Genomic DNA, 18,988 nt, shown 5'->3' with positions numbered 1-18,988 from the left:
GAAGAATACCAGTGGACTTAAGGATTTCTTTCTTTTTTTTTTATACAATGGGATTGAACCCAGGGTCACTTTACCACTGAGCCACATCCCCAGCCCTTTATATATATATATATATATATATATATATTTTTTTTTTTTTTTTTTCTTTCTTTGAGATAGGGCCTCGCTAAATTGCTGAGGCTGGCTTTGAACTTGGGATCCACCTGCCTCAGCCTCCTGAGCCACTGGGATTACAGGCCTGGCCACCATGCCCATCTTTTCCTATCTTTTTTAGACTTACATAAAAACAGATTAAAGCACAGCATAAAGAAAAACTTGAGAATTCTTTAAAAGCTACAAAGTATTCAAAAAAAATAATGTCAGATAACTAAAATCATGGGGGACTCTGGTTTGTTTTCTTTTGACCATGATTTAAACGTAACAAAAAAGAAAAGTATGTGTTTTGGGAGGTTTTGGGGGTTTGTAAATGACTCCAAAGACTGGGCACAAATTTCCCTGGGGAAACTACAAATAGTAGTCTATTTCCTACTTGGCATAAATAGGAGGTTAACTATGTGGTTTATAAATAGTGGTGTTTCTTATACATTTGCTATCTGAAATTCAATATGAATTTCAAGTAAATAATATTCCACAAAATCTTTGGTTATAACAATAGTAATAGGGTGGTTGTTAGATTAATACCAATTTAAAAAAAAAACTCTTCCATTTTAAAAAGGAGGAACAACTAGGCATTGCCCCCTGCAAATATCACAGGAGGAAAAACAAGTATGATAAAACAATCTACATATGGTAAATATTTCACAAATTTACCATTCATTTAAATATATTAGGATTTGTTATCTTTTTTTTTTCTGTGTAAATCACTTTGTAATTAATACATCTCAGAAAAAAAGAAATTCTCCCTTATTCCTCAAGGTATTTTTTCTTGCAGTACAATTTCAGTTCCTCATTTTGCTGTTTCTTCATTAAACCTGTCATCTATTCCTCTCATCAGGCAGTAGGGACTCATGCAGTGAATGACATCTGTTTCAGACCTAAGGCACAGGAGCAGACAGACTCTTCCTTTCCTCTGTAATTTCTAAGGCATATAAATATCATAAGGACAACAGGAACAGAAAGGAATTTAATAGCTTAACACCATGTCAAGAGACCAGGAGGGGGGCTGTGGCTATGACTCAGTGATAGCATACTTGCCTGGCATGTGAGGCACTGGATTTGATTCTCAGTACCACATATAAATAAATTTTAAAAAATAAAAAAAGATCTATCGGGCTGGGGATGTGACTCAAGCGGTAGCGCACTCGCCTGGCATGCATGTGGCCCGGGTTCGATCCTCAGCACCACATACAAACAAAGATGTTGTGTCCGCCAATAACTAAAAACTAAATATTAAAAAAAAATTAAAAAATAAATAAATAAAATAAAGATCTATCAACAACTTTAAAAAAATTAAAAAAAAAAAAAAAGAAAGACCACGAGAGAATAAAGGGAAAGACTGATTCCTATGCCACCTCCTCACCCCTATCCAAGTACTAGAGATTGAACCCACAGGCACTCTACCACTGAGCTATTGAGAAAAAGGTCTGGCTAAGTGGGCCAGGCTGTCCTTGAACTTGTGATCCTCCCACCTCAGCCTCCTGTGTTACTGCTAAGCTGGACAAGGAAGAATGATAGCAAAAGGCAAATCAAGAACCTGTTGGGGCCTGGATTTGTGGCTCAGTGGTACACTACTTGCCTAGCAAGTGTGAGGCACTGGGTTCAATTCTCAGCACTATGTATAAATAAATAAATGAATAAAATCAAGCTCCATCAACATCTAATAATAATAATATTAAAAGAATTGGATTGTTTACGTTTCCCCAACTTTCTGTGAGAAAAGTACTTTACATAAGCAATATTTTCAAATCCTTCAGCAAGAATCTGGGCCCCAGGCTGAAGGGCTACAGCTCAGTAGTAGAACACATGGCTAGCATGTGAGGTCATGGGTTTTAAAAAACAAAACAAAACAAAAAAAAAACCTATGTCCCAAATGAGGGCTGCATTTGTGGCTCAGTGGTAGAGTGCTCACCTAGCATGTGCGAGGCCCTGAGTTTGATCCTCAGCACCACCTAAGAATAAATAAATAAAGGTATTGTGTCCAAATACAACTGAAAAATAAATATTAAAAAAAAAGCCTATGTCCCAAATGAGCCCACGTTTAAGCTGGCTTAGCCCTCCTTGGACAGCACTCCAATCACCAACAGCCCCTGCTGAACTTTAAGTACCTGCAGCTCCACTCAAGAGAGACTAGGAAGTCTCTCTCCCATAGAAGCACCAGAAGAAAAAGAGATGGCCAGGTTTATCCTCTACCCTCTCTAGAATTAACTACAGTTAGGAAGACTCTAGACGATCCCGTTACAACGGTGATCCTTCTATACTATATTTCCAGTGACCATGGATGTTCCTATTATTGTCAATGGCTCTGGAGCTTTCCCCATGATGCCACTGCCTTCTATATCTTAAACCTCATCAGCTCTCTGAGCTTTTTTGGGTCCCATGCCAACATGAAGATCATGGTCACAGTGTTCCTGATCATGTTGTGAAACATGGCCAATAGCACTAATATCCTAGCATGACAACAGCCATCCTGGGCATTTTCCTGCACAATATGACCAAATAGCCAAATATGATACAAACATGGCAAGAAGTACTTTATCCTTGTCATTACTAAAGACTTGAGTAATAAGATATGATATCAGAACTCCTTGGAGAAATCTCAGAAAGGCAGTATTTTCCCCAGCACAGAAATATCAATTTGGCTAGACAACACTTAGCAGATTCTTTCAGTATGTTCAACAGAGCTACTCAAATCCCCAATGCAAATCATTATGGTGCACAGAGCCTAAAGGACGGGAGTCTGTTTGGTCCTCCACCAATCTCCTAGCAGCACTGGAAAAATTTATTAAATTCAGATGAGGAGAAGGTATATAATAACCAAGGGTCTCTCCGGGTTTCCAGGCCTCCTGAATACTTCCTTCACACGGGGAATCCTGACTACAAGAATAGGAGGACATGCCTATAATGAAGAGGGCTAAAAGCTGTGGGTAGAGGGGAATCTTTAGATTGGAGTCTTGGTTTTGATGTGCTTCTTCTTCCTGGAGTCCATAATCTGAGAGTTGTGTCACTACAGAAATCATGGCCAAATTCTACCCTCTTGTGTACAATTAGTCCCAAGTAATGTGTACTCATGTTACCTATCTTACTCTGTTTTTTATATAAGATTAATAAAATTTTCTCCTCTGAGCAGGCCAGAAGGGTTTCTTGAGTGTCAAGGAGGGTAGTGCTTGAACTTTACAAAACAGCCACTTTAATTTCACTGCTCAAATGTGTCTAGGATCTTTTGAGATTTAACCCAGTTTCTAAAACTGGTGAAAATCTTATATTTAAAAACATTTCCAGAAACAAAGGGACCCCATACTTTCCCCAGTCATCCTGATGTCCATGTGTTATGACAAATGAAAAACATATGACAAATGAACAGCAACTGTAACTGATTTCTATAGCCCAATTTCTTAAGACATACAAATCTGAAGCAGCACTTGTCCAGATTCAGGGCTGAAGCGAAATTTGTAATTCTCTCTTCTCGATGCCCCTTTCTTCCATTGTCAGAAGTAGGACATTTCTCCTTTCTTCACTGGGGCACTAAGGAGTATTAAAAGAAGTCACTATAGGCTGGGCACACTGACACATGCCTGTAATCCCAGCAGCTCAGGGACTGAGGCAGGAGGATCACGAGTTCAAAGACAGCCTCAGCAACTTGGAGAGACCCTGTCTCTAAATATAAAAAGGGCTAAGGACGTGCTCAGTGGTTAAATGCCTCTGAGTTCAATCCTGGTACCCTCCCCACAAACAAACAAACACACACACACACACAAACACACACACACAAAAAATACAGGAGCAGCATTCATAGGAAATCATGTTCAGTATCTTAAGCTCTGCTTTCAGATTACTTGCTCTCTCTTCACCATTTCTGTGATGACTTGGGTATTTGGTGAAAAAAATCTTAGTCTTTCTTTTCTGTGGAATAGTCTGTACTATGCATGTACTGAACTGAAAAGTATTTAAACTTTTACTTCTAAAAAAATAAAGTTCTGCCATGCATGGTAGTGAACACCTGTAATCCCAATGGCTCAGGAGGCTGAGGCAGAGGACTGCAAGTTCAAGGCCAGCCTCAGCAACTCAGAGAGGCCCTAAAGATCCTAAGTTCTGCGACCCTGTCTCAAAATTTAAAAAATAAAAAGAGCTGGAGATGTAGCTCAGTGGTAAAGCATCCCTGGGTTTAATTCCCAGTCCAAAAAAATAAAGTTTCCACTAGTAAAGCCTAAAACATGTCCATATTTAGTATTAAAACTGTATAATGATCAAAATCTTAAAAATGGAAATGAATCAAGAGTATCATTAAATATTTATCCATTAGACCACTGTTTTTTAATTTTTTTTGTAACTGTAGATGGACATAAAGCCTTTATTTTTTTTAATATTTATTTTTTAGGGCTGGGGATGTGGCTCAAGTGGTAGCGCGCTCACCTGGTATGCATGCGGCCTGGGTTCGATCCTCAGCACCACATACAAAAAAAACAACATAAAAAAAAAAAAAAAAACCCAAAGATGTTGTGTCCGCCGAAAACTAAAAAAATAAATATTAAAAATTCTCTCTTTAAAAAAATATTTATTTTTTAGTTGTAGCTGGACACAATACCTTTATTTTATTGATTTATATGTGGTGCTGAAGGGCCCTGCACGTGCTAGGCAAGCACTCTACCAATGAGCCACAATCCAAGCCCCTTTGTTTATTTTTATGTGATGCTAAGGATCGAACCCAGTGCCTCACACATGCTAGGCAAGCACTATGCCACTGAGCTACAGCCTCAGTCCCTAGACCACTGTGTTTTGATTAGCATGTCTGTTTTTATTGGATCATTCACATTAGGTTCTGATCTCCTAGGGGAGGCAGGAAAAGCATATCACCAATCTAGGCTTCGGTTTGCCAAAATAGATTATCTTGTGCTTGGTAAAATCATACTGCAATTAAAATAACACCCAGTAGATAACTCCTACACACTAAATACATGATGTGGTTTCAATCCTTATCTGCCTCATCACCAAAGGACCATGCTCCAAAGAACCAATGGGCTTCGCTTGTGGGGTTTTCAGGGATAGCTTCCTTTTCTTCAACACAGTCAATAGCCTCAGGAATAAAACAGAGATATGACTTCTGAGGAGAGGAAGTGGCAGATATTCTTTTTTTTCTTTTCTTTCTTTTTTTTTTTAAACCAGGGATTGAACCCAGGAGCGCTTAACTACTGAGCCACATCCCATCCTATTTTGTATTTTTTTAAATATTTATTTTTTAGTATAGGTGGACACAATATCTTTATTTTATTTTTATGTGGTGCTGAGGACCAAACCCAGTGCCTCACGCGTGTTAGGTGAGTGCTCTATCTCTGAGCCACACTAACCCTAACCCCAGCCCCCTATTTTGTATTTTATTTAGAGACAGGGCCTCACTGATTTGCTTAGCGCCTCACTTTTGCTGAGGTTGGCTTTGAACTCACGATCCCCTGCCTCCGCCTCCCAAACTGCTGAGATTACAGGTATGTGCCACCGTGCCCGGCAGAGTGACAGATGTTTTAAATTAATTTTTATTGGTATAATTATTCATAATAGTGGGACTCACTGTGATCTATTCATACATACACATAAATAATTTGGTCAGTTTCATTCCCCACTATCTCCGTATTCGCTCCCCTCCTCCGTTCCCCTGTCCCTTTCCTCTACTCAACTGAATCTCTCTTCTAATTTCATGAGAACTCCTACTCTCTTTTTTCCCTTTTTCTCTCCCTGCCTTCCACATGAGAGAAAGCATAACCACCCTTGACTTTCTGAAGTCTGGCTTATTTTGCTTAACATAATGCTCTCAAGTTCCATCCATTTTCCATCAAATGACATAATTTAATTCTTCTTCATGGCTGAATAAAACTCCAATGTGTATACATACCATGTTTTCTTTTCTTTTCTTTTCGGATTGAACTCGGGCCACTCGACCACTTAGCCACATCCCCAGCTCTATTTTGTACGGAGTTGCTTAGTGCCTCATTTTTGCTAAGGCTGGGTTTGAACTCACGATCCTCCTGCCTCAGCTTCCAGAGCCACTGGGATTAAGGCATATGCCACCATGCCTGGCTATACCACATTTTTTTGTTGATGGACACCTAAGTTGGTTCCATAACTTGGCTATGTGAATAAATATGGATATGTACCTATCCTGTGTTAGCCAGCTTGTCCTTGCTGTGACCAAAATACCTGATAAGAACAACTGAGAGAGAAAAGTTTAATTTGGGCTCACAGTTTCAGAAGCTCAGTCCATGGTCTGCTGGCTCCATTACTCTGAGCCTGAGACTGGCCAGCATCCTTACTCTGGCAGAAGAGTAGGCATGGTGGAAGAAAGCTGCTTAGCTCATGGCAGCCAGGAAGCAAAGAGGGGAGAGAAGGACAAAATACATAATCACAAAGGGCATACTCTGTCGGGAGCCGCACTGGAAAGAAGCTATGTACACAACTTTAAGTCCTGAGTAAAGAGGTACTGTAGAAGTATTGCACCCATTGCAATGCATTTGGACCTTACCTCTGCTCAGACAAGAGAGGTGAAGCTCCAGGCATAGGCGTCACTCAAGGGGCTGGATTACACCCACTTGTTTGTGGTAACCCTACCCCTTGCCTCATCTGAATGGCTTCTCTCCTATAAGCCCAGGTTCTAGGCACGCTCCCTCTCTTTCAAGCCTGCCTTGCCACCCTTGTGGGAGCTATAGCTGAGGAGCAGTCACTGAACCCAAAAAGGTACTTTCTGTGTCTGTCTTTATTTAATCACCTAAAATTCACTTGGAGTGACCCTGACCAATTTAGTTGTGTGTTACAACAACACCCCACCTGCCTAGAGTTACCAGTTAGTAATCGATTAAAATTGTTAACCTATCATATGGATTAGTTCACTGATTAGGTCATGGGATCCCATAATCTAATCATTTCACCTCTGAATATTCCTGCATTGTCCATCACATGAGTTTATTGGGGGACACCTCATATCCAAAGCATAATATACTATGCTGACTTAAAATTCTTAATACCAAAGCATAGTATAGCTGGGTCATATGGTGGTTCTCTTCCCAGGCTTGAGGAACCACGATATTGATTTCTATAATGGGTGTACTTATTTACAATACCACTGGTGTATATGTGTGTTCCTTTTTCCCCCACATCCTTGTTGGTATTTACTATTATTTTTATTATTGATGAATGCCATTCTAAATGGAGTGAGATGAAATTTCAGTGTAGTTCTGATATGCATTTCCCTGACTTCTAAAGACACTGAACATTTTTTCATATACTTGTTGCCCATTTGTATTTCTTCTTTTGAGAAGTGCCTGTATTATCCATTTATTGATTGGGTTATTGGGGGTGTGTTTGGAGGGCAGATTTTTTTTCTACAAATGTTGATGCTAGAGTAAGAATGGCTCAGGTAAGAGTGATCCTGGTGATTGATGTTCCCCCATTCAGAAAGGAAAAGTGTTTCAATTAGTTATTTTGACTACTAGAAGGTTATATTAAAATTGTCAGTCTACTCCTCTGGAGTTCCAGATTTCTACCGTGGTGCCTATTAGTTTAAGCTCCCTAACCTTCGTACAATGTTTCTCCTGTTGGTTTTCAAACACTTTGGTTCCACGTTTTAACATAATTATCGCATATAAAAGGAAGGAGATTAATTACAAAAAGAACTTGCTTATTGGCTTTTCTCACTGATAAATTGCAACAAATGGAAATAAATTTGCATTACAAAAATACTAGTTACAGCAGTTAGGTTGACTTTCTAATTATTGCAACCAACTCCTTGAATACACAACTGAACTCCAAAATGAATTATCTCTATTCAAGCAAAATGAAGTTTCTAAATGTTGCTGAAATTGTATATTAATTTGTTTTCCTTTCCTTTTTCTTTTTTAGTGTTGGGGATTGAACACAGGGACACTTAAAGACTGAGATACAACCCTGGCCCTTTTTTTTTTTTGAGCCAGTAGCTGAAACTGGCTTTGAACTTGCATTCCTCCTACCTCAGCCTCGCAAATCACTGGGATTAAAGTCATGAGCCACAATGCCCAGCTGCTTTCCTTTTTCAAAGCAAGAACTGTTGGTGAGATAAAATGACTTTTAGGCTTTATGGTTTATGGTTTGCAAACTAATAAATGGGATATGTAATTCTGTAAAAGAAATGAAAATAAACTGTGATTATATATGTATGTATGTATGTGTGTGTGTGTGTGTGTGTGTGTATATATATATATATATTTTTTTAATACATATAGTGGAATACTTTAAAAAAAAATGAAAAGGAATCAACTACTGCCACTACCCAATACAGATGAATCTTTGAAATGTTACTGTAAATTAAGCTAGAAAACTGAATCTTTAATGTATAAAATTACATTACGACCTCCAACAATACTCCACTAATTTCCAATCATATTAAGGAACTAAATGTACAAAATAAAACCTCACGCATGGCATGATGTAGCAAGAAAATATTCTAGGGGCTGAGGATGTGGCTCAAGTGGTAGCACGCTCGCCTAACATGCGTGAGGCACTGGGTTTGATTCTCAGCACCACATAAAAATAAAATAAAGATATTGTGTCCACCTAAAACTAAAAAATAAATATTAAAAAAAGAAAATATTCTAGACATCAGGTCATGTAGTATAATTCTACTTATACAAAATTCAAAACAACAGTAGTACTCTAGGTAAAATACTGATTGAGAGGAGGCACACGTGACATTGTTATATACTATAAATATTCACTAAGTTATGCACACTGATTTGTGAAATGTTACTATAAGTTAACAGCATCCCCTCTCTATATATCTATAAATTAGAAATGAAAGCCATTTAAATATATCCCATTCACAACAGCAACCAAAACTACATACAATATCTGTAATTTTTTTTCTTTTTCTTTCTTTCTTTTTTTTTTTTTTTTTTTGATACTGGGAATTGAATCCAGGGGCACTTAATCACTGAGTCACATCCCTAGCACTTTTTTAAATTTTTTATTTAGAAACAAGGTTTTGTTAAGTTGCTTTAGAGCCTTGCTAAATTGCGAGGCTGACTTTCAACTTGCAAACCTCCTGCCTCAGTCTTCCAAGCCACTGGCTTTAATTTATTATTATTTTTTTTTTGGCAGGGGGTGGTGTTGGGGGGCCCACCAGGGATTGAACTCAAGGGGACTCGTCCACTGCACCACATCCCCAGCTCTATTTTGTATCTTGAGATAGGGTCTCATGGAGTGGCTAAGACCTTCTCTAAATGCCTGAACCTGGCTTTTAACTCGAGATTCTCCTACCTCTGCCTCCAGAGTTGCTGGGATTACAGCCCCTGCACCTCGCTGTAATTTCTTGAAAAATAATCTAGACCCAACAATAAAATGTTTCTGAAGGATCTAAAAGAAGACATCTGTGTGAAGGAACACTCAATATTGAAATACAATGTAATTTCAATTAAAATCCAAGAGGATTTTCCTTTCTTTTGCAGTGTTGAAGACTGAATTCAGGGTCTCATGACTTAAAAACAGTGGGTGAAGGATGGGGGCATAGCTCAGTGGTAAAATCCTTGCCAGGTTTTAATCCCCAACACCTCAAAAAACAAAAACCAGCGTGACATTTTGGAAGACAAGCAAAGAGATTCAACAAATATTGGGAATGGTGTGTATAAACTGAGGTGGTATTTAAAACCCCATTTCATCAACCAGAAAAAGATCATTTATGTCACAAATGGAGCTAGAAAATTGGACTACTTCCAACAGTAATAATTTCCCAACATACAAAGGAATGTAATGTACAAATAAAACTTACTTTAGGGTAATTAGGAAAATGTAATGCCTTTTGACAACATTAGAGAAAATTCCATAAACAAGACATAGGACACACAAACCAAAATGGAAAGCTCTGGCAAATCAGACTGTGTTAAAATTATTTAAATGTTAACATCTTTTATTGAGATAAATTTATATACTACAAAATTCACTCACTTTCAGTGGACAGTGAAATGACTTTTAATACATTTACAAAGTTGTACAATCATCCCCACAATCCAATTTTAAAACACGTCTATCATCCCAAAAGATCCTTATGCTCACTTAAAATCCACATTCCTACCACCAACCACATTAAAATTATTCTTTGTAAGAGAGAATTACAAAAGAAGATAATGGAAAAAGTCAATTCATAAAAGAGAAGCTGGCCAATAAACATGTACCCCTTTACAAGTAATCAGAGAAATGCAAATTAAAATAAGGAGCCGTTTTAACTCATGCTGGCAAAGGAAAAAAAAAAGTTAAGACATAACAAACACTGGCCAGTCAGGGAGAAATATCTCCTCTCCATTGTTTTCAGCAATCCAAAACTAAAGACACAACTGCCACAACCCAGTACATACCTAAGATATCAAGTTCAAGTATGTTTACTGCACACTGTTGTAAAAGAAAAATGGGAAACCGCTTAAAATGTACTACATCAAAGGGAAAATGGATAAACAGGTGTAATCATAAAGTTCACAGTATTGAATCACTGATCCATGTATGTCAACATAAATAAAATTTGAAACCAAACTGGAGATGCAAGCTAAAAAATGGTATTTGTGCAGGGCATGGTGGCATATGCCTGTACTCTCAGCTACATGGGAGGCTAAAGCAGGAGTATTGCAAGCTCAAGGCCAGCCTTGGCAATTTAACAAGACCAATCTCAAAACAAAAAGGACTAAGGATGTAGCTCAGTGGCACAGCCTTTGTCTAGCACGTATGAGGCCCTAGGTTTAATCCCTAATATTTAAAAAAAAAAAATCATTTCTAGTATGATGTCATTTAGATTTTTAAAAATATTTTTAATTGTAGATGGACACAATACTTTTATTTTGTTCATTAGTTATTTCATGTGTTGCTGGGGATTGAATCCAGTGCCCCACACGTGCTAGGCAAGTGTTTCACCACTGAGCCACAACCCCACCCTCACGGTGGTTTTTAATATACAAAAATGGTATATATGGGGCTGGAGTGGAGTGCTCACCTGGCATATGTGAGGCACTGGGTTCGATCCTCAGCACCACATAAAAATAAATAAATAAAATTAAGGTATTGTGTCCATCTACAACTAAAAAATATATTTAAAAAAAATAGTATACATGAATATTCAAACACATTTACCTATATATTGATAACAATGATATGCACCAACTTTAGAGAAGGAAAGGAACTGGTATCCAGGAAAAAACAAAAATATTAGCTATATCAATAATTTTTTATTTTTTAAAAAGCCTAGCATGGTGGCACATGCCTATAGCAGCGTGGAAGGCTGAGGCAGGAGTATCACAAGTTCAAGGCCAGCCTCAGCAATTTAGTTAGACCTTGTTTCAAAAAATAAAAAGGACTAGGGCTGTAGCTCAGTGGTAAAACACCCATAGATTCAATCCCTGGAGGAAGGGGGGAGTTTGAAACAAATATGATAAAATATACACACTTAAAAATCTGTGTCAAGTGTATTGATATTATTCTTTGAATTTACATTTAATCAAAACAAAACAAAACCTCTATTAGTACTAAAAGCGTGGTGTCAACAAACAGCAAACAACAGGGAAAGAACACTACTACCAAGCTTCCAATGTGTGCTATGAATACCATCACAGTCCCGTGAGAGGTAAGAAGAAATTGTTATAACTCTTCACTTGATCTCAAGCACCACTCTTTAATTTTCTTCAGTATACTTTGGACTTGATACACATTAGTTACTGTTGATGTCCACTATTTATTATTATGATGTCAGCTCCATGAAGATAAGGGTCCTTGTCTATTTTGTTCACTATATATTATTTTAAGTGACAAGAACAGTACCTGGTACAGTACAGGCACACAATAAATATGGCTGAATAAATGAATATATGTATATTTATGAAGTACAAAACAGATATATAGAGAGAGTAGGACAAATACGTAACAGGAAAAATGTTCATGAAGGAACAAGGCCTCCCCCTTTTTTTAATTTTTAGGGTTGTAAACCAAAAATGTTTATAAACTTCTAATCTAGGCCTACCAAAGCTAGAACAAAGAGGTAATGTGGCTTTACAAAGAACAAAGGATGTTGGCCATGTCACAAAATTCCAAATCAGCAAATAAAGGGAACATAAAATTCTTTTTTGACTCTAAAAAAGATTTGACATATAAAAGAAAAACAAGATTAAATGTACCTAGATAAGAAAAGCAACAACAACAAAAACCTAAACAAAATTTGGAAGAAAAAAGAAACCATAAAGAAGAGTTCTTTTTTTCAATGATATAAAAGAGAAACAAGGCTGCAAGAAATCAGGGAGACAAACAGTCTCAACTACAAACAATGAACCAGATCAAAGAACATGTTGAACCTAATTTAGGAGATATAATATAATTTTTTGGTTTATGTTTTAATTCAACAATACAGCAAGCCCATAAAGTGGCAATGAAGAAAAAGTCTTGGCAAAGAATGAGACTGCTATCAGATATGGTAGTGAACAAAGTCAACACTATTAAACTAGGAAAGTACTGTCCCCACAGCAATTCTAAGACAATATCTAGTCACCACATTCTTTAGTCAAGCAGGTACAGACACACTCAAAAGGCAAGCACTCTAAGAAGCTTGGTCAAAATTCTAAATTCCTCGGCCAACATATTTTTATAGTCTCACCTGGGTTTGATAAGCAATCTTTTTAGTAAGTGAAGCTTTCTTAGTACCTTCATATTTCACAGGTATTTTTGCAAATTTCCTCAAAATCTCATTAAAAAATTGGTCTATAAATCCAGTATTTCTATTATCTTTCTAAATATATCAGGGCCGGGGATATATTTCAGTGGTAGAATGCTTGTATAGCATGCACAAAGCCCTGGATTTGATCCCTAGGACTGCCAAGAACAACAAAAACTAAGTAAACTAAATACATCCACTTTAAGTGCTAAAAGTATCGTGTACTTTTTTTTTTTTTTTTTTTTAATGTACCAGGGATTGAACCCAGGGCACTTGACCACTGAGTCACATCCCAGCTCTATTTTGTATTTTACTTAGAGACAAGGTCTCACTGAGTTGCTTAGCCTCTCAATTTTGCTGAGGCTGGCTTTGAACTCTCGATCCTCCTGCCTCAGCCTCCAAAGCCTCTGGGATTACAGGTGTGTGCCACCAACCTGGCAAGTATCATGTTCTTTAAAAAATAATGAAATTTGAAATGTGAGCTGGAGATATAGCTCAGCTGGTAGAGTGTTTGCCTCGCATGCACAAGGCCCTGGGTTCAATCCCCAGCACCACCAAAAAATAAAAATAAAAAATAAATAGATAAATAAATAAAAGAAATTTGGGTTGTTCAGGCTGGTCTGGAACTGGCAATCCTCCTGCCTCAGCTTCCAAATACTGAAATTACAGGCACTTCATGCTAAATAAAATTATGACAACAGTATTTGGGATTTTTGGTCTTAGGTTTGCTTTTTACTGTTTGATACAATCCAAGGGAAAAACAGCAAAATTATTCTAACTGAAAGAACACAATAGCCAGGCACAGTGATCAGGCTTTAATCCCAGCAGCTTGGGAGGCTGAGGCAGGAGGATCGCAAGTTCAAAGCCAGCCTCAGCAACTTAGTGAGGCCCTAAAGCAAGTTAGACCCTATCTCTATATAAAATATAAATAAAGGGCTAGAGATGTGACTCAGTGAGATTAAGCGCCCGTGGGTTCAATGCCTGGTAGCAAAAAACAAAACAAAACAAAAAACCCACCCCACAAAGAATTATTAAGTCACTCTGACAGAAACACACATACACACACACACACAGTTTCAGCTGTACAGCTCCTGATTTTATGAGGATTAATCCACCATGCGGCCTGCGCATTGGTTTCATTAATGAGGTTCTTGGCATAAAAGTTAGCTAGCAGAGATCGAAATAAAACACACAGACTCAGTTACCTTTTTCCTATGACCAGGTCCGAGACGGCTCCCCTCTCTGGCTCCAACCTCGAACCACCCGTAGGGCAGCAAGGATTACTCAGGGCTAGCAGGAGAGAGAGAGCCAGCACGCCAGGGAGTAGCCTTTTATTGGGGAACAAGAAATTCAGGGGAGAATTCCATCCAATGAAGGTTGAGGGGGGGGCCGCACTCCAAGGTCAGGGTCAGTGATTGGGCCCCTGGGGTCAGTGGTCAGTCACACCCCCACACGGACGGGTTCTCTCATCAGGAGAGGGCCGGGAAAATTCTGACACAGCCAGAAGCCTCAGACCCAAACCGGGAGTCGCCCCGTCACGCGTGAGGATGGCTCTCCACAGATTAATTCTAATTAATTTCAGAAATAAATAAGTAGTGATACAGTCAGGAAAATTCACAGACAAAAACAAACCTGAAAGTATGTATGCTCTCAAAAGCATATAACCAAGGGAACTTAATCTAATGCTTTTTTTAATATTTGTTTTTTAAAATAAATACTAATTTATTAAAATTTTTAATAAATAAATTTTTAATAAATAGGGGGGATAGGAAGGGCAGCAGAATAGAATAGACATTATGATTGTGTATGTATATAGGTGACTCTATGACCAGTGTGATTCTGTAATCTGTACAATTAGAAAAATGAGAAATTATACCCCAATGATTCAAATGTATGAATTGCCAAGATCATTGTAATGTCATGTGTAGCTAATAAAAAAAATTAAATTAAATAAAAAAAAACAGTTTAGAATATTTTTAGTCATTCATTATTCCTTCAAATATTTTTCTGTTCCTCCCTCTTTGAGTTGCTAATTACATTTACGTTATACTATTTAGTGTTCACAATTTTTCAATCATAACTTAAATTTATTTTGAGTGTTACTGAGTTCACTGATCACTCCTGAATCTGTAAATGCCAGCCAGTGTATCATCCATCATACCTGGTATGGTATTTTTCAGCTCTAAAAAAAAAAAATATATACATATATATATATATATGTGTGTGTGTGTGTGTGTGTGTGTATATATATTTATTTATTTATTTATTTATCTTTTTTAGTTGTAGTTGGACAATACCTTTATTTTATTTACTTATTTTTATGTGGTGCTGAGGATTGAACCCAGGGTCTCGCAGATGCTAGGCGAGCGCTCTACTGTTGAGCCACAACCCCAGCCCTAATACTTTCTTAAATTGAAGTCCATTCTTGCCTTTTGCGTATAAGACTGTAGATACTGATATAAAAGTTATTCTTGCCAGGCACAGTGGTGCAGGCTTGTAATCCCAGCGATTTAGGAGGCTGAGGCAGGAGGAGTTCAACTTCAAGGCCAGCCTCAGCAACTTAATGAGACCTTGTTTCAAAATGAAAAACATAAAGGGCTCAGTGGTAAAGTGCCCTGGATTAAATTCTCAGTAATCCCCCCAACACACACACACACACACACACACACGTTATGAGGATGAGAAGGCGGTCCTCCTTCCCCCAACCTCATGGTCCATGTCCAACGGATACTCACAGACCTCTCCTTTGAGGAGGAGGATAATGTAGGAACTGTCCCTGACCTAAGGCTGCCAATGTGAGCCTGCCCTTCCAATCTCCCAGGGACTGGCACATCCCTTACCAAGATATCAGAAGAATGTATAGAAGCCTGGCACAATCTGGGAGATTTGAAACAAGAAAGAGAAAAGATGTAATGGAAATTATTTTACCATTTATTCCCAGATAAGAGATGAAGGATTATTTTTTGTTTTGGTTTTGTTTTTGTTTTTGATACCTGGGATTTAACCCAGGGGCACTTAACCACTGAGCCTATCCCTTTTTATGATTTTTTTTTAAATATGTATTTCTAAGGGATTTCCCCAATTTTTAAAAATATTTATATTTTAGTTGTAGTTGCCAATACCTTTATTTTATTTATTTATTTTTATGTGGTGCTGAGGATCGAACCCAGGGCCTTGCACATGCTAGGCGAGCACTCTACCGCTGAGCCACAACACCAGCCCTGCTTTTTTATGTTTTGAGACAGAGCCTCATTAAGTTGCTGAGACTGGCTTTGAACTCACAATCCCCCTGGTCAACCTCCCAAATCACTAGGATTAGAGGACTGTTTTAACATTCCCAGGTCCTAGCCCAGGAGCTAATGAACAACATCCTGAAGCCACCAGGATGAATAAGGAGCTAGGAGGAAAAGAAACTCTGAAATGTGCCAGCCTATCAAGAAACAGCCAGAATGGCATTAAATTAGGTGAAGCAAGGAATCTACAGTCCAGTGACCCTTGTTCCTGATTTTATTTTATTGGATTTCTAAAGATTAGACAATTGTGTTTCCTGAGATATATTGTTTAGTAAAGATGTTTTCAAAAACAGCTATTTCAACTGTGTTTCAAAGTCAGGGAGAGGGTATTCAAGGACAGAATTTCAGGAAAGGAGGATGGATACAGTGACATGCACCTGTAGTACCAGCTTCTCAGGAGACTGAGGCAAGAGGAAGGCTTAAGCCCAAGAGTGCAAGACCAGCCTGGGCAACTTAGTGAGACCCTGTCTTAAAAAGCAGAAATGGGAGAGGTCTAAAGTGATACAGGGAAAATCAAAATGAAAGAACCAAAAGAAAGGAGAAACAAAGGTACCCATCCTTCTCACCTGAAATATTCTGTTTACAAGTATGCTTTAACAAGCAGCCACAGGAAAACCTGTGCTGTGACTAGTCAGTAAAAATGAGCCATACCTGAATCAGCCAAGTCCGGAATCTAAGTATGGTCAAATCTAGAAAGCACACATGTAGAAGGACAGGATAAATAGTAACAAAATAAACACAAAATCACAGAATACTTAAAACTATTTAACTGCTGTCATATAGACTGGGGTACTTTCTGAACTCATTTCTTGTACCTAGCCAGGTGCAGACAAAAGCTTAGGCACAACTGAAAAAAAAAAAAAAAAGATACCACAATGACCTGCCCTCACAGTCTAGGTTCTGGCTTAACGGATAAATACTGATTTCTTTTCTTCACCTTTTTTCTACAGTAGCTCAACTAAAAGAAAAGCTGAGACCAATGGAAGAAAACTGACAGGACCAAGGTAAACAAACTCTAAGAGGAATGGGAAACAGGTTGCACACACCTTTCTATTGGGGACTTTTCCCTCACCACACAGCTCTCCCCCATCTTGGACTGGGAATTGAATCCATAGACACTCTACCACTGAGTGTCCTTTTACTTATTTATTTTTTTGAGACAGGGTCAAAGTGCCCAGACTGACCTCAAATTTGTGATCCTCCTGCCTGATAAATCACTGGGATTGCAAGTGTACGCCACATGCATAGCTGGCTTGCAGATTTAAGAGAAAAGCATTTAGCCAAGAGGAGGAGAAAGAAATAAAGAAAAAGAAGAAATCCTTAAGGAAGCAGTCATTGGAATTATTAGTCAAAGATATTAAATCAACTGCTTTAAACACATCAATGAGCTAAAGAAAGTCATGAAAAAAGAACTATAAGAAATGAGGAAAAGGGTGTATGAACAAAATGAGAACATCAATAAAGACATAAAAATTACAAAAGAGAGGGGGCTGGGGTTGTGGCTCAGCAGTAGAGTGCTCGCCTAGCATGTTCGATCCTCAGCACCAAATAAATAAATAAATAAATGTATTGTGTCCAACTAAACTAAAAAATAAATTTAAAAAAAAATTTACATGGGCTGGAGTTGTAGTGCAGTGGTAGAGCACTTGCCTAGCATGTGTGAGGCTCTGGGTTTGATTCTCAGCACCACATATAAATAAATAAAATAAAGGTCCATTAACAACTAAAAAATATTTTTTAAAAAATTTACAAAAGGGCTGGGGATGTGACTCAAGTGGTAGCGCGCTCACCTGGCATGCGTGCTGCCCAGGTTCGATCCTCAGCACCACATACAAACAAAGATGTTGTGTCCGCCGAAAAACTAAAAATAAATATTAAAATTCTCTCCCTCTCTCTCTCTAAAAAAAAATTTACAAAAGAGGAATCAAGTAAATTCTGGAGCAGAAATGTAAAATAACTGAAATGAAAAACTCATTAAAGGGATTCAATACTAGATGTAAACAGGCAAAGCAAAAGATCATCAAACCTACAACATAAATATCACTTGCTTCCTGAGAGGCAAATAAACAGAATCTGAAGGACCTATAGGGCACTGTTATGGCTTGAATATGAGATGTCTCCCCAAATCTCCTGAGCTGATACAGGAATGTTCAGAGGTGAAATGATTCAATTTTGAGAGTTGTAACTTAATTAGTCCATTCCAGTTTGAAGAGACTGTGTGGTAACTAAAGCAAGTGGAGCACGGCTACTGGAGGTGGGTCATTGGGGGTATGCCCCAGAAGGGTGCATATTCTCTGTGGCCTATTCCCCCTTCCCCCTCAATCTCTCTTTCCTTTTTGCCACAAGGGGACAGCTTCTATCCATCCTGCCTTTTCCCCATGATGTTCTGCCTTACCTTGGGCCCAGAACAATGAAGTTGGCCATCTATGGACTGAGACAGCTGATACTGTGAGCCAAAATAAACTTTTCCTGCTCTAATAGACAGGTATTTTGGTCACAGGGACACAAAGCTAACTAAAGTAGACACTATCAAACATGCCAATATACATATTATAGGAATTGCAAGAGGAGAATAAAGAGGGAAAGGAGTAAAAAAAAATCTGAAAAAATACTCAAGAACTTTGCAAATCTGAGGAAAGATATGAAACATGCATTTAAGAATCCCAATGAACCCAAAGCAGGATAAACTCAGAGACACTACTTAAAAAATCAAAAAAATAAAATAAAAAACATATTATAGGGCTGTGAATATAGCTCAGTGGTACAGTGCTTACCCAGCATGCATGAGGTTCAAGGTTCAATTCCCAACACCACAAAAGAAATTTTTTCAAAAGTATAAAAT

The 18,988-nt window shown here is 38.1% G+C and overlaps 1 protein-coding gene and 1 non-coding gene across 12 annotated transcripts in view; one reads left to right on the top strand and one right to left on the bottom strand.

The window, feature by feature from the left end:
• Window positions 1-18,988, bottom strand: part of Ip6k1 (inositol hexakisphosphate kinase 1) — a 66,958-nt gene that overhangs the window by 20,772 nt on the left and 27,198 nt on the right. The window contains exon 1 of one of the 11 annotated variants that reach the window (XM_058574895.1): window positions 14,059-14,117. The exons of 9 other annotated variants lie outside the window; for them this stretch is intronic. The gene's annotated coding sequence lies outside the window, so the exon portion shown is untranslated. Of the gene's footprint in view, window positions 1-14,058; window positions 14,118-18,988 lie in introns of those variants that run through there. One more of the 11 variants, XM_058574898.1, reaches the window with a different exon arrangement.
• Window positions 13,338-13,410, top strand: Trnaa-cgc (transfer RNA alanine (anticodon CGC)). Its single transcript has one exon. It is a non-coding gene; the product is annotated as a tRNA-Ala (tRNA).

Source organism: Marmota monax, unplaced genomic scaffold (assembly GCF_021218885.2).
Source record: "Marmota monax isolate L192 unplaced genomic scaffold, Marmota_monax_Labrador192_F-V1.1 WCK01_AAM20220418_F8-fsc00022, whole genome shotgun sequence".
Lineage (NCBI taxonomy): Eukaryota > Metazoa > Chordata > Mammalia > Rodentia > Sciuridae > Marmota > Marmota monax.
This window is presented reverse-complemented; position numbering and strand designations above follow the sequence as displayed.